General features: G+C 41.9%; 1 long non-coding RNA gene across 1 annotated transcript; it reads left to right on the forward strand.

The window, feature by feature from the left end:
• Nucleotides 1-3381, forward strand: LOC131313031 (uncharacterized). Its single transcript, XR_009196056.1, has 2 exons — nucleotides 1-494; nucleotides 3316-3381. It is a non-coding gene; the product is annotated as an uncharacterized LOC131313031 (long non-coding RNA).
• Nucleotides 3382-13417: the final 10036 nt, after the last annotated feature.

The following is a 13417-nucleotide window of genomic DNA, read 5'->3' on the forward strand; positions in this document are numbered from 1 at the left end:
GTATCTTTTATGGATAAAGATGTGTCTATTTTTGCAAAGTGACATATGTGATTAAGGAATACATGTTAGGGAAAGGTTATGGATGTTCATGTCAATGTATTTATGGTTTCATGTAGAGTTTTGATGCATGGACACTATTTACCAAATGGGTTGTGCTCATTTTGCTTAAACTTGTTTATGGTTATTTTTATTAATAGACCCCATAAATTTAACTGAAGTTTTCTTAATCGCTTCCGCAAATGTTCATAATTTTTTTTTATTTAGAGCACTTTATCTTGAGCCCATTTGATTATGTAAGAAGACCTTGTTGGCTGGTCACGGGCCGTGATTCCCTTTTAAAGGGTCTAAGGATAGCGGGTCGTGACAGACTGGTATCAGAGTACGCGTTAGTCCTGACCTAAGTTCATATGAGTTAGAATCATGTTTAACAATGCATTCATGCATGCACAAATTTTATTGAATAAGTATTGTTGATGCGTATATTAGCTTTTTTTGTATATGGAACAACTCCGATTTTTAGTGAATAAAAATCTCGTTGTTTATTCAATTTCTTAAATTTCCTCTTGAATGGCTTATTAATTTTTTCGTTGATCTCTGTTAATCCGTCATACTTAGATTGTATCTCTTGGCTAGTATAGTTAGCTTCTAACCAAATTAGTTAGAGAGACCTAACTACCAATCCATTTAGTTATTAGTTGAACCATTACCCATTGGTCAATAAATGTTAGGATAATCTTTGTCCATTGGACAATAGGCCTTCCATTAGAATATTTGATTAGTACAAAGATATAGTAAAATATTGGTGTATATTCACATGTGCAAAGGACAAATATGCATTGTTTATATATTAGATATCATCCCATCCCATTATCCATTGGTTATTAACCGCTAGAAAAACTATTGCCCATTGGATAATAACTACTAGGGGAATTGTTATCCATTGGATAATAGCACTAATCTTCCAACAAGGTACAAGGTTTTTATTAAATAATCAAGTTTTGGATTTCCCATGTGCATATACATTAAAATATAAGGGTAAATCTAATCCCTAAATTTCTAAAGTACTTTAATAATTCTTAAGTACAAGTACTCCATGTATTATAATAACAAGGAAATCCTAGCCTTATATTCTATTAGATACTTGGTGCTTATTTATATATTTAAATATATGGACATGTGTACTTATGTATCATATTATATAAAAGCCTAGATTTCCTAAAGTACATAATCTATTAGTTTAATGGAACATGTGCCTAATTGGAATTCTTTAATGGAATGTTAGATTTGGAAATCTAGTACTTTGTACCCTTAGCCATACTTATATATGTGTGTGTGTGTGTGTGTGTGTGTGTGTGTGTGTGTGTATACTAGTACTAGGAGAGAGAAAGAGGGAGAGAGAGAGGGAGAGAGAGAGAGAGAGAAAAGAAGGGAGGGAGATTTTGTTGTACTATGACTTGATCACCATGATCTTTTTGCATTCTTTCAAATCCATGGTTGTATATTCTTCCTTGCCAAAAATCTATCTCTCAAATGTCCTTTTATGTTTGTTTAAACACCAAATCTTGTACAAACCCTCCTTCCCTCCACCAAATCTTCCATAATCCAATCCAAGGTACAAAAATTTAGCCTTGCATGCCTAAAACTAGGTAGAAGTTGTACAAGCAATCCATAGCCTAACCTATCAAGCTTTCAATCAAGAAAAGATGAGATATGGAGAGAGAGAGGGGGGCCGGCCTTGTGAGAGGGAGAGAGAGCCAAGGTTTTGGCTATAAATAAAGCCATCCTCATGCCATTCAACTCACACCTTCACCTAGCAAGTTCTCTCTCTAGAAAAACTTGTATTCTTCCTTTGTTCTTGCTTAGTTCTTCTTGTGTTCTTAAAGAAACTCGTCCTAAACCGCCACCCGACCACCCTCTCGATCCAAAAGTAGTAGTGGTAGTAGTCAAGATCTAGTTTCAAGAGAAACCTTTCTCTTTCGAAACTACCGGAAGCCTACCGTAGGAAGTTACTCCGCTCGATTGTCAACGTAGCCGCACTACCGCTAAGAAGAAAGGTAGGATCTCCTTATCCTCCATCCCAAGTATAATGTAGGATACTCTTATAACTAGAACATCCCTAACTATTTTCTCTAGTAGATAAGGTTATCTATTGCTTGTAATGTTTAGAATACCAACGTACTATCGCTAATGGAAGCATGAGCATGTTGAGATAATCAACTTGTTACTTTGAATAAACATATGTTGTTTAGAACTTTCCAAAAAGGAGGAATGAACGATTTTCGAAAATGTAAGCTTTACCATTTGATTCGAAGAGCATTCGAGTTATGAATTACTTGTATTACTTGTGATATAATATGGAGTTGGATGATCTTGTTAGATTTCAATGAATGATTTATGATTACATGTGAAGTTCTACCGCGGAGTCAATGCATGAAAATGAGACACGAAAATCGAGAAAGTTAGAAACATGACACCTAGGGTGTGGTTAATGAAAAGACGTGTTTTGAAAAGGATGAAATGTTTTGGAAACCGCAATGTGGCCGGACGTGGTAGCCCATTGTGTGGTGTGTGTTTTGTGTGCCAATAAGAACCTAGGACGGCAGAACCATTGTGAGGATACTCGGGAGACCGGAACGGCGGAACCAAGGTTGGGTGTGTGGCTTGGTTATCGGCGGAGAGGAGCCAATGCAAAGTGTGCCAATGGGAACCCGGGACGGCGGAACCATTGTGAGGATACTTGGGAACTCGGAACGGCGGAACCAAGGTTGGGTGTGTTAAAAATGAGTTTTTGAAATAACGAATGGGTTATGAAATGAGGAAAACGCGACATGACTTACGAGATGTCGCGTAGGAGAAACTCATAACTCTTGGACACCAACGATGATTGAACATCGAATGCGGATGTGTCATTGTTAATTATTTTGGCTAGATTAGCATGTGTTATGTGGAAATTGTTGACTTTATGATGTATTGTTTGTAAGTTAAGGGTTAGAGGGTATGGCTTATTCTATTGAGCGCTGTAGCTCACGGTGTTGCCTTTTTGGTGACCCTGACATATTATATTGGTGGTGACGCCGGTATAATATGTCAGACCTCATAGATGAACAGGGTGAACTCTACACCTTGGAGGCCTTTGGAGCCGAAGAACCAGCCCGGATGGAGGAAGAAGCAGAGCAGTAGTTAGGAACCCTAGTTCCCTCCCTTGTTGAATAATTGTACTCTTGTAAGACTTTGTGATGTAATAATGAGCCAGACTCACTTTATTTTTGTAATAAAATGTCTTATTTAACGTACCCAAAATTGGGGGCGTTACAGTATACATGCTCAAATGTGTAAGAATGTGTGGCGATTTGGTATATGTTATTGCATAATATGTTTGTTTGTTAAAATAAAAAAGAAAAATGTTTTGCATGTAATTTTGTTTGTATAATATTTTAGCATGAGTGAAGCCACCTCCGCATCTTCGACAATGGAAAAAGTGTTAGAATGGTTGATGGAAGTGATAAAAAACAACAATTATCATCACCCACAAGTTCCTCAAACAAGATCATACATTGAACAGCTTCAAAAGCTCACGCCACCAACTTTTTATGGGAAACAAGACCCATTGGTTGCACAATCATGGACCCTTGAGATGGAGAAATTTTTTGAAGTGATGGAATGTTTGGAAGAAGAAAAAGTGAAGTTGGCCACTTTTATGTTTATAGATGAGGCTTATAGAAAGGCACACAAGCGAGGAAGGAAGTCACACCCCGCACCAACTACTGAACCAACGGTGTCCGAATTTCGCCCTGTTTTTAAGCGACTTGAGCACGTGACCAAAGCCCACCCTACAGCTTCTCGGCCGTGGCTAGCAAGCATCGTCAGAGCGGAAAGTTCAACGAGGTCTTCTGCCACGAGCTCTATGGCAAGAACCGTCAAGACGGGTGCCATGGGGCGCACGATTCACGCAGCTCCACGACGCATGGGTCTGTTGATGGAAAGGAGCCAATGGAAACAGAAGACACCCACAGACGCATGAGCACAAGCAACTATCCCGAGCGTTCAGGATAGTCCAAACTCGTAACCAAACGTACACATGGCGGACAACATTCAGAAGGATCACGAGGGCATCACTGAACATCAAGTTGGGAGGTACATTCGAAAAGAGATAACACGATCGTCATGTTTGATCAATTCACGGGCCGGCCAATCGTTTATCAACCTGTGGACGAGACAGCCGGTCTACGACAAGCCCGACAAGGGGGCTCTAGAGGAGATGCTCCAACACCTCGGAAGGAGGTTGGCGGCCACGGGAATGGCACGAACGACCATGGCACAATCATCGAGCGCACACTCCAGCTCCTGAGCCTTGATTGGTTGTTCCGCCGTTGACCGCTCATCTCGATCACGTGCCAGTGGATGACACCAAGCTCGGAAAGGCCAAAGCGTCACCATTTACAAACACCATTCAGCAGGAACATTCACTGGCACAGTTTGTCATGCCCAAGATCAAGCATTATGAAGCCAAGGAGGACGCAATTGTGTTCGTCTACCGATTCCAACAGACAATGAGCCTCCATGACTTCATCGACGCTCTCATGTGCAAGCTCTTCTCCCTGACGCTCAGCGAACCAATCATGATGTGGTACAATCAGCTAAAACCCAAGTCTATCAAGACCTTTGATGAATTAGTGTCACGCCCTCGATTTTCAACATAAATAAATATTCCGTTTCAATAAAAGGTCATCGCATATCATTAGTAATATCCCAAAAGAGTCCCCACCTGTTTAATTTCACAAACAAGTCCCCAATTTTAAGAAAATACAACATTGGCACTCCGACCCAAATAAGCTTATACGAACAAGTTGTTAAGTTACAAATTGTTTAGTCAAAAGGAAATTTTTGAATGAATAGTTACAAACCCATCTTTATCAAAAGAAAGTCAATTACAAAGATGATTAAGTAACTCAGTACAAGTAGCTTCCAAAAAGTCTTTCACTGTCAAGCACACGATGCATGCAACGTCATGCCCAGCTTTTGAACCTGAAAAGAAAGATTGGGTTGAGCTACAAGCCCAGTAGGAAAATCTTTACCAATTCTATGTGCAAACATGAAGACGAGTGCAGAAAGATGAAAACATGAAAGTATAACTCAGTCGATAGATAGGAATCATTTCAAAGGGATTCCAATCATTCATAACAACCATTTTAAGACTTGCCACTATCACCAATTAACCACATTGTTCATAAGACTCAAGCAACTCTACGGTTTGACACGACTCTCTATCACTAATCTCCACCATCGGTATTTCCACCCCTTCCGTTACCGTATAGCACTACAAGAGTCACCGTATTACCACCCATTGTGTTACGGTTTGCACAAACATCTAGGATCTCCGTATTACCACCCCATGCGTTACGAGACCATCTAAGTCTTTGTATTACCACCCCTTGCGTTACGAGACTTCCTAAATCGACCACCGACCCAAACAACTATTTCCTCACTCAACATACAAGTTAAAGCTTTTCAAAATCCACAATTATTCATAAAGTACGTCATGACATGCCAACAATATCACAATATACCATAAACGTTCACAAACAATCATTCATTCGCAAGTTGTATCTTATTGACATTTTCACCAAGTAAGCTATTATTCATTTCTTACTAATGGAAGGCCAATGGGTCAAAAATAACATCTACTAATCATAGAAAGTCATAATGACAAAACAAGGATCATAGGAGTAGCCAATGGATGTTGGAATACCGACACACCCCCACTCTAACAGTCATAACTTTTTGTGTACTTAGAGTCTTTAGGTGATTTTTTTGGCAATGAAAAGCTAACTTCAAGACCTTCGAATTGATAAAAAGTTTGCATGAATCCGACATTGGATGAGAAAGTTATGGCCGTTTGAAGTTGGGCTGAAACCCAGAAGACGAGCAGAAATTCCAGAGAAGGGAGAGATCGATCCCCCCATCACCAGGGATCAATCCCTGGGCTTGCTGGACCAGAAATGAAAGGGGGATCAATCCCCCAAGTTTAGGGATCGATCCCTATGTGATTTGGGCGGTTTTCTGCATATTTCTGACAGCTTTCGAATGAACCAAGGGTGACAATCAATGATCGATTCTTGCATCAAATCAACATATAAACACATAAAAGAGGTAAAGAAATTCCTACCTCATGACGATAACCAAGATCTACAAGATTTGAGCAAGCCCTAGCTTCTTTGAACCTCAAAACTTTGATTCGAGCCTTACCCGGTGAAACCCAAGGATTTTCAAGCTTAGGAACGAGATTGCAAGGCCGGAAGGAGGTTGATTCTTGGATTTCTTGAGTGATAGAGTGAAGTTTTGAGTGAAGGAGCAAGAGAGAGAGAGAGAGAGAGAGAGAGAGAGAGAGAGAGAGAGAGACGTGAGGGAGAGAGAGAAATAAGGGGATCAAAATGATTCTCTACTCACACGCCCACATATTTATACCCCTATATCTTTATATTACATCAACTCACCCTCAAATCTCACTTCTTTCACTTCGGTCCTCAAATCAAATATCCACCAAATAAACCATATTTTCCAAATTTGCCCTTTTTTTTACGAACATTTCAATAATTAACGAAATTTTCGGGTCTATCCACCTTAAAGAAATTTTGCCCGAAATTTACAACTCAAGCCAATCAAGATGATGCATCAAATAATCATGCTCATACGATAACTCATATAACCAAACAACAAGCTAACAATCATAAAGTTAAAACTTAGAATTCACATTGGTTAATTTGAAAATAAATGCGGATACTTCTCCCTTACTTCGTCTTCCCTTTCCCACGTTGACTCCTCCTTTCCGAGAGTACTCCAAAGAACTCGCACTAATGGTATGGTTTTACCCCTCAAAACTTGCTCGCGCAAATCTAGGATACACATTGGCTCCTCTCCATAGGATGCGTTGGCTTCCAACTCAAGTTCGGACCACTCTAGAACATGTGACGGATCCGGCTCATACTTTCGCAACATCGACACATGGAATACATTATGAACGCCCGATAGCCTCGGTGGTAGAGCCAATCGATATGTCACTTCCCTGATCTTCTTAATAATATTAAACAGCCCAATAAAACATGGTGAAAGTTTGCCCTTTTGCCCAAAACGAGATAGTCCCCGATGCGGCGACACCTTAAGGAACACGTGATCTCCCACTTCAAACGATAACGGTCGGCGACGACAGTCGACATAGGTCTTTTGCCTACTCTGCACGGTTAACAACCGTTGCCGAATCACTTTGACTTGCTCGGTGGTTCTCCTTTGTGCTTCAAGAAGATGTTGACGAATCGCTTTCATACTCTCAGAGGTTTCTTGGATCAATTCGGGCCCAACCAATGTAGCCTCGCCCAACTCGGTCCAACACACGGGTGATCGACATGGTCTCCCATACAAAGCTTCATACGGCGCCATCTCGATACTAGATTGGTAACTATTGTTGTACGTGAATTCGACTAACGGTAGGTGATCCTCCCAATTATCCCAAAAATCCATAACGCAAGCCCGAAGCATATCTTCTAAAATTTGAATCGTTCTCTTGGATTGTCCATCCGTTTGAGGATGGTACGTGGTGCTAAATAAGAGATTGGTGCCAAGAACGGCTTGCAGACTCTGCCAAAAGCGCGCGGTAAACCTTGGATCTCGATCCGACACAATGGAAACGGGTATTCCATGAAGACGAATAATCTCGCGGATGTATAAACGGCTAAGCATATCAATCGAATCCGTAATCTGAATAGGCAAGAAGTGCGCTGACTTGGTCAATCAATCGACTATCACCCAAATGGCATCATGCCCCCTCGGCGACCTCGGTAAACCGGTAACAAAATCCATGGTTACATTCTCCTACTTCCACTCGGCCACTGGTAACGGTTGTAACTCCCCCGCGGGTCGTTGATGCTCGGCTTTGACTTGTTGGCACGTAAGACACTTGGATACAAAGACGACGACGTCTCTCTTCATTCCCGGCCACCAAAACTGTCTATGCAGGTCATGATACAATTTCGTTCCCCCCGGATGCACGGCTAGCGGTGAATGGTGAAATTCTCTCAATATTTCCTCCCGACACGAAATGGGTACGAACAATTTTCCTTGGTATCGCAAACCCTGATCGGCATGAATCATCCACCCCTCTCGAGCATTTCCGCTAAGAAACTTGGTGCGAAATTCTTCCGCTTCTTCATCTTGTTGTTGGGCCTCAACACTCGAGTCGATAAGGTCGATTGAACGGTTAAGTTACACAAGGTGACTCCATCTTGAACCTCCTCAAAATGCAACGCATACAAACCTAAGTCGTTCATCGCCTTCCAATCATGAATAGCTAAACTCGCTAGGTTTGTCGATTATCTGCTCAATGCTTCTGCTACCACATTCGCTTTTCCCGGATGATATTGCAACTCAAAATCATAGTCTTCTAAATGTTCCATCCAACGACGTTGACGTAGATTGAGTTCTTTTTGTGAAAACAAGTACTTTAGACTCTTGTGATCAGAAAAGACTTCGAACCTCTCACCGTAAAGGTAATGACACCAACTCTTCAAAGCAAAAACGACGAGCGCAAGTTCTAAGTCATGGGTAAGGTAATTTCCCTCGTAAGTTTTCAATTATCGCGATCCATACGCCACCACTCGTCCCAACTGTATCAAAATGCACCCCAACCCCTCTTTCGAAGCGTCACAATACACGGAATAACCGATTCCCCATTCGGGCACCACCAAAACTGGTGCGGTAGTCAACTTTCTCTTCAATTCCTAAAAGGCCATCTCACACGCATCACTCCAGATGAAACGAGTCCCTTACGATATAATTTAGTCAACGGAGCCGCTAGGAGAGAAAAGTCAAGCACAAAACGACGATAGTACCCAGCCAAGCCTAAGAAACTACGAATCTCAAATACATATTTCAGTCGCTGCCAATTCATTACGGACTCTATCTTCCCCGGATCAACGAACACCCCATCCTTCGACACAACGTGGCCCAAAAACTTAACTTCGGATAACCAAAACTCGCATTTGCTAAGCTTAGCATACAATCCGTGTTCTCTCAAAAGTTCAAGAACTATAGAAAGATGAATTTGGTGTTCCTCTTCCGAAGGCGAGTAGATAAGACTATCATCTACGAATACAACCAAGAAATGGTCGAGATAAGCAAGAAAGATACGGTTCATCAAATCCTTTAAGGTCGCTGGTGCATTCGTCAATCCGAAGGGCATAACCACAAATTCATAGTGGCCATGTTGAGTACGAAAAGCGGTCTTCGGAATGTCTTCTCTCCGAACTCTCAACTGATGGTAACCGGACCTCAAATCAATTTTAGAGAAACAAGTTGTGCCTCGAAGTTGGTCAAACAAATCATCGATTCTAGGCATAGGGTACTTATTCTTAATGGTAACGCAGTTCAACTTACGATAGTCAATACATAGGCGAAGCGACCTATCCTTCTTTTGAGCAAACAAGGCCGGAGCTCCCCATGGTGACATAATCGGACGGATAAACCCCAAATTCTCCAATTCTTGTAACTAAATCTTCAATTTTCTTAACTCAGCAGGCGCAAAGTGATAAGGAGGTACGGAAATAGGAGCGGTACCAAGAAGTAAATCAATAGAAAATTCGATTTCTCTTTCAGGTGGTAAACAGGGTAACTCCTTTGGGAACACGTCTGAAAAATCACAAACGACAAGAGGTAACTCCCCACGCGCAGATACATCTTCATCTAAGGCCAAGCTCGCTAATAAGGCATACATCGACTCTTGTTCCCTAGACTCACACAAATACGGTTCTATCGGTTCCCGAAACTCCCCAAAGAACTCAAAACAAGCACCCCCAGGCGGACAAATACGGACTCGACGCTTGAAGCAGTCTATGGTAGAATGAAACACAGACAGCCAATCCATTCCCAAAATAAGATTGAAACCCGACATATTCAACACGATAAAATCAAAGGTAAAACGACGATCTCGAATGATAAGTTCACAATCTCGGCAAATACGGTGTAATAGTGATCTACCCCTATTGGTGTTTCAACGAACAAAGGAGGACTAATATTTTCAATTTCCAATCCCAAAGCACAAGCAAAAGATGCAGCTACAAAAGAATGCGATGCTCCAAAATCAAATAGTACTCTAGCAAAAGAGTTAAACAAGAGAAATGTACCCCTCATAACTGAAGTCTCCGGGGCCTGAGAAGTAACATGAGGTGGTGGAGGCGGAATAGCCGAAGTGATAACGAAAGCCCTACCCTGAGTCATCTGACTCTGAACATGTCCACCACGATGGCCAGAACCCTGAGTAGGTGTAGACGAACTAGCTCCTCTCTCAGCTTGAGATCCCTGAACTGACGTGGTCTGACGAAAGTGAGACTGTTGCTGTCTCTGAGTACCCTGAAACGAGTGCCGACCAGAACTCTGGCCACTCCTTGGCTGCTGCACCGAATTAGATTCACTACGAGCCCCGTCCCCACGCGGACAATTCCTTGCAAAATGGCCACCCTTCCCACAAGTAAAGCATGTGTTCAAAAGTCGCGGACATTGGGCGCGAATGTGCCTTGCCTGACCACACTCGTGGCATAAGATCGGAGGTCTATTGGAAACTCCCCGAGTTCCAAACGAAGAAGAAGGTGAAGGCCTAAAATTTGACGGACCCTGCGAAATCAACATTTGATCTCGTTGTCTCTTCGTCCCTTGACTACCAAAACTTCCCGATGAAGAACTCATTACCCCCCCCCCCCCCCCCCCCCTTCATTGGTTGCCTTGGTTCCCAAACCTTAGGATTTTTGGGTGCCTCTTTCGGTGTCTCAATGCTCCTTGCACACTCAATGAGTTCGAAAACTTCCCTTTGCGTTGTGCCATAACAAAATTCTTCACGGTGTCGTGCAAGCCTCTTTCAAACCGCCTACACTTTCTTTCCTCGGTAGCGACCAATTTCGGCGCGAAACGGGATAAAGATTGGAACTTTAAGGTGTACTCCGATACGGTCATATTCCCTTGCTCTAACCTTTCAAACTCGTCCCTTAATTGGTCACGGCTCGTTTCGGGAAAATATTGCTCCTCAAAGAGCACCTCAAATTCGGCCCAAGTTATGTTCTCAACATCTGGCTCATTTGTTTGAACCGCAGTCCTTGCCGCTCTCCTCGCGTCCTTCCTCGATTCCAATACTAATTCCCACCACTCATTCGCTTCCCTTGTAAGCTGAACGGCTACGATATTGACTCGCAAGTCATCCTCCGTAATTTGTAGAGCCCTGAAGAGTTTTCAAATTTGCGCTAGCCAATGATCGGCCATAAGAGGGTCACTGCTTGACCCATCGAAAGTTGGTGGGTTTCTACGACTAAACTCCCTCATTGCTGACATCGCATGACTATCTGCACTTTCCCTAGGAGCTGGGTTCAAAAGATTTGCAGCCGCAAGAGCTGCAACGAAACCCCTAACAAACGGATTCTGAACTACCGGTACTTCCTCTCCCTGACCATGTCTGGCCCCATCCCTCGGATTCCCATTCGGATTCTCCCCAAGTTGGCTAACCTCATCCTCAACCGGTGCTTCTTGTCCACGACCACCCCGACTTTCGACCTCACCTGCTCTAGCACGCGTTTTCAGAGACATCTAGCTACAAGTTATAAGAAAGGAAATGTTCACTAATAACAACATTATCTAATGAGGTCGAAACCTTCAACTATTCCAACACGGGTCAAAACAACTCTACGCCACTCGACGATATTGAAATGCAATGCCATGTAAGCCAAGTAATCTTTATGCACACAAGCACACATATGTTATGCAAAAGGCGTGACAATTTGAACCCATGAGACTAGAAGTCTCCCCACGGTCTCAAATTATTCAAACCTAGACGCTCTGATACCAATTTGTCACGCCCTCGATTTTCAACATAAATAATATTCTGTTTCAATAAAAGGTCATCACATATCATTAGTAATATCCCAAAAGAGTCCCCACCTGTTTAATTTTACAAACAAGTCCCCAATTTTAAGGAAATACAACATTGGCACTCCGGCCCAAATAAGCTTTAACAAGTACGAACAAGTTGTTAAGTTTCAAACTGTTTAGTCAAAAGGAAATTTTTGAATGAATAGTTACAAACCTATCTTTATCAAAAGAAAGTCAATTACAAAGATGATTAAGTAACTCAGTACAAGTAGCTTCCAAAAAGTCTTTCACTGTCAAGCACACGATGCATGCAACCTATTGCCCAACGTTTGAACCTGAAAAGAAAGATTCGGTTGAGCTACAAGCTCAGTAGGAAAATCTTTATCAATTCTATGTTCAAACATGAAGACGAGTGCAGAGAGATGAAGACATGAAAGTATAACTCAGTCGATAGATAGGAATCATTTCAAAGCGATGCCAATCATTCATAACAACCATTTTAAGACTTGCCACTATCACCAATTAACCACATTGTTCATAAGACTCGAGCAACTCTATGGTTCAACACGACTCTCTATCACTAATCTGCACCATCGGTATTTCCACCCCTTCCGTTACTGTATAGCACTACAAGAGTCACCGTATTACCACCCCTAGTGTTATGGTTTGCACCAACATCTAAGATCTCCGTATTACCACCTCATGCGTTACGAGACCATCTAAGTTTTCGTATTACCACCCCTTGCGTTACGAGACTTCCTAAATCGACCACCGACCCAAACAACTATTTTCTCACTCAACATACAAGTTAAAGCTTTTCAAAATCCACATTCATTCATAAAGTATGTCACGACATGCCAACAATATCACAATGTACCACAAACGTTCAAAAACAATCATTCATTCGCAAGTTGCATCTTATTGACATTTTAACCAAGTAAGCTATTATTCATTCCTTACTAACGGAATGCCAACGGGTCAAAAATAACATCTACTAATCATAGAAAGTCATAATGACAAAACAAGGATCATAGGAGTAGACAATGGATGTTGGGATACCGACACAGCCCCACTCTAACAGTCATAACTTTTTGTGTACTTAGAGTCTTTAAGTGATTTTGGTGGCAATGAAAAACTAACTTCAAGACCTTCGAATTGATATAAAGTTTGCATGAATCCGACATTGGATGAGAAACTTATGGCCGTTTGAAGTTGGGCTGAAACCCAGAAGACGAGCAGAAATTCCAGAGAAGGGAGGGATCGATCCCCCCATCACCAGGGATCGATCCCTGGGCTTGCTGGACCAGAAATGAAAGGGGGATCGATCCCTATGCGATTTGGGCGATTTTCTATAGATTTTTGACAGCTTTCGAATGAACCAAGGGAGACAATCAATGATCAATTCTTGCATCAAATCAACATATAAACACATAAAAGAGGTAAAGAAATCCCTACCTCGCGACGATAACCAAGATCTACAAAATTTGAGCAAGCCCTAGCTTCTTCGAACCTCAAA

Source organism: Rhododendron vialii, chromosome 13a, assembly GCF_030253575.1.
Source record: "Rhododendron vialii isolate Sample 1 chromosome 13a, ASM3025357v1".
Lineage (NCBI taxonomy): Eukaryota > Viridiplantae > Streptophyta > Magnoliopsida > Ericales > Ericaceae > Rhododendron > Rhododendron vialii.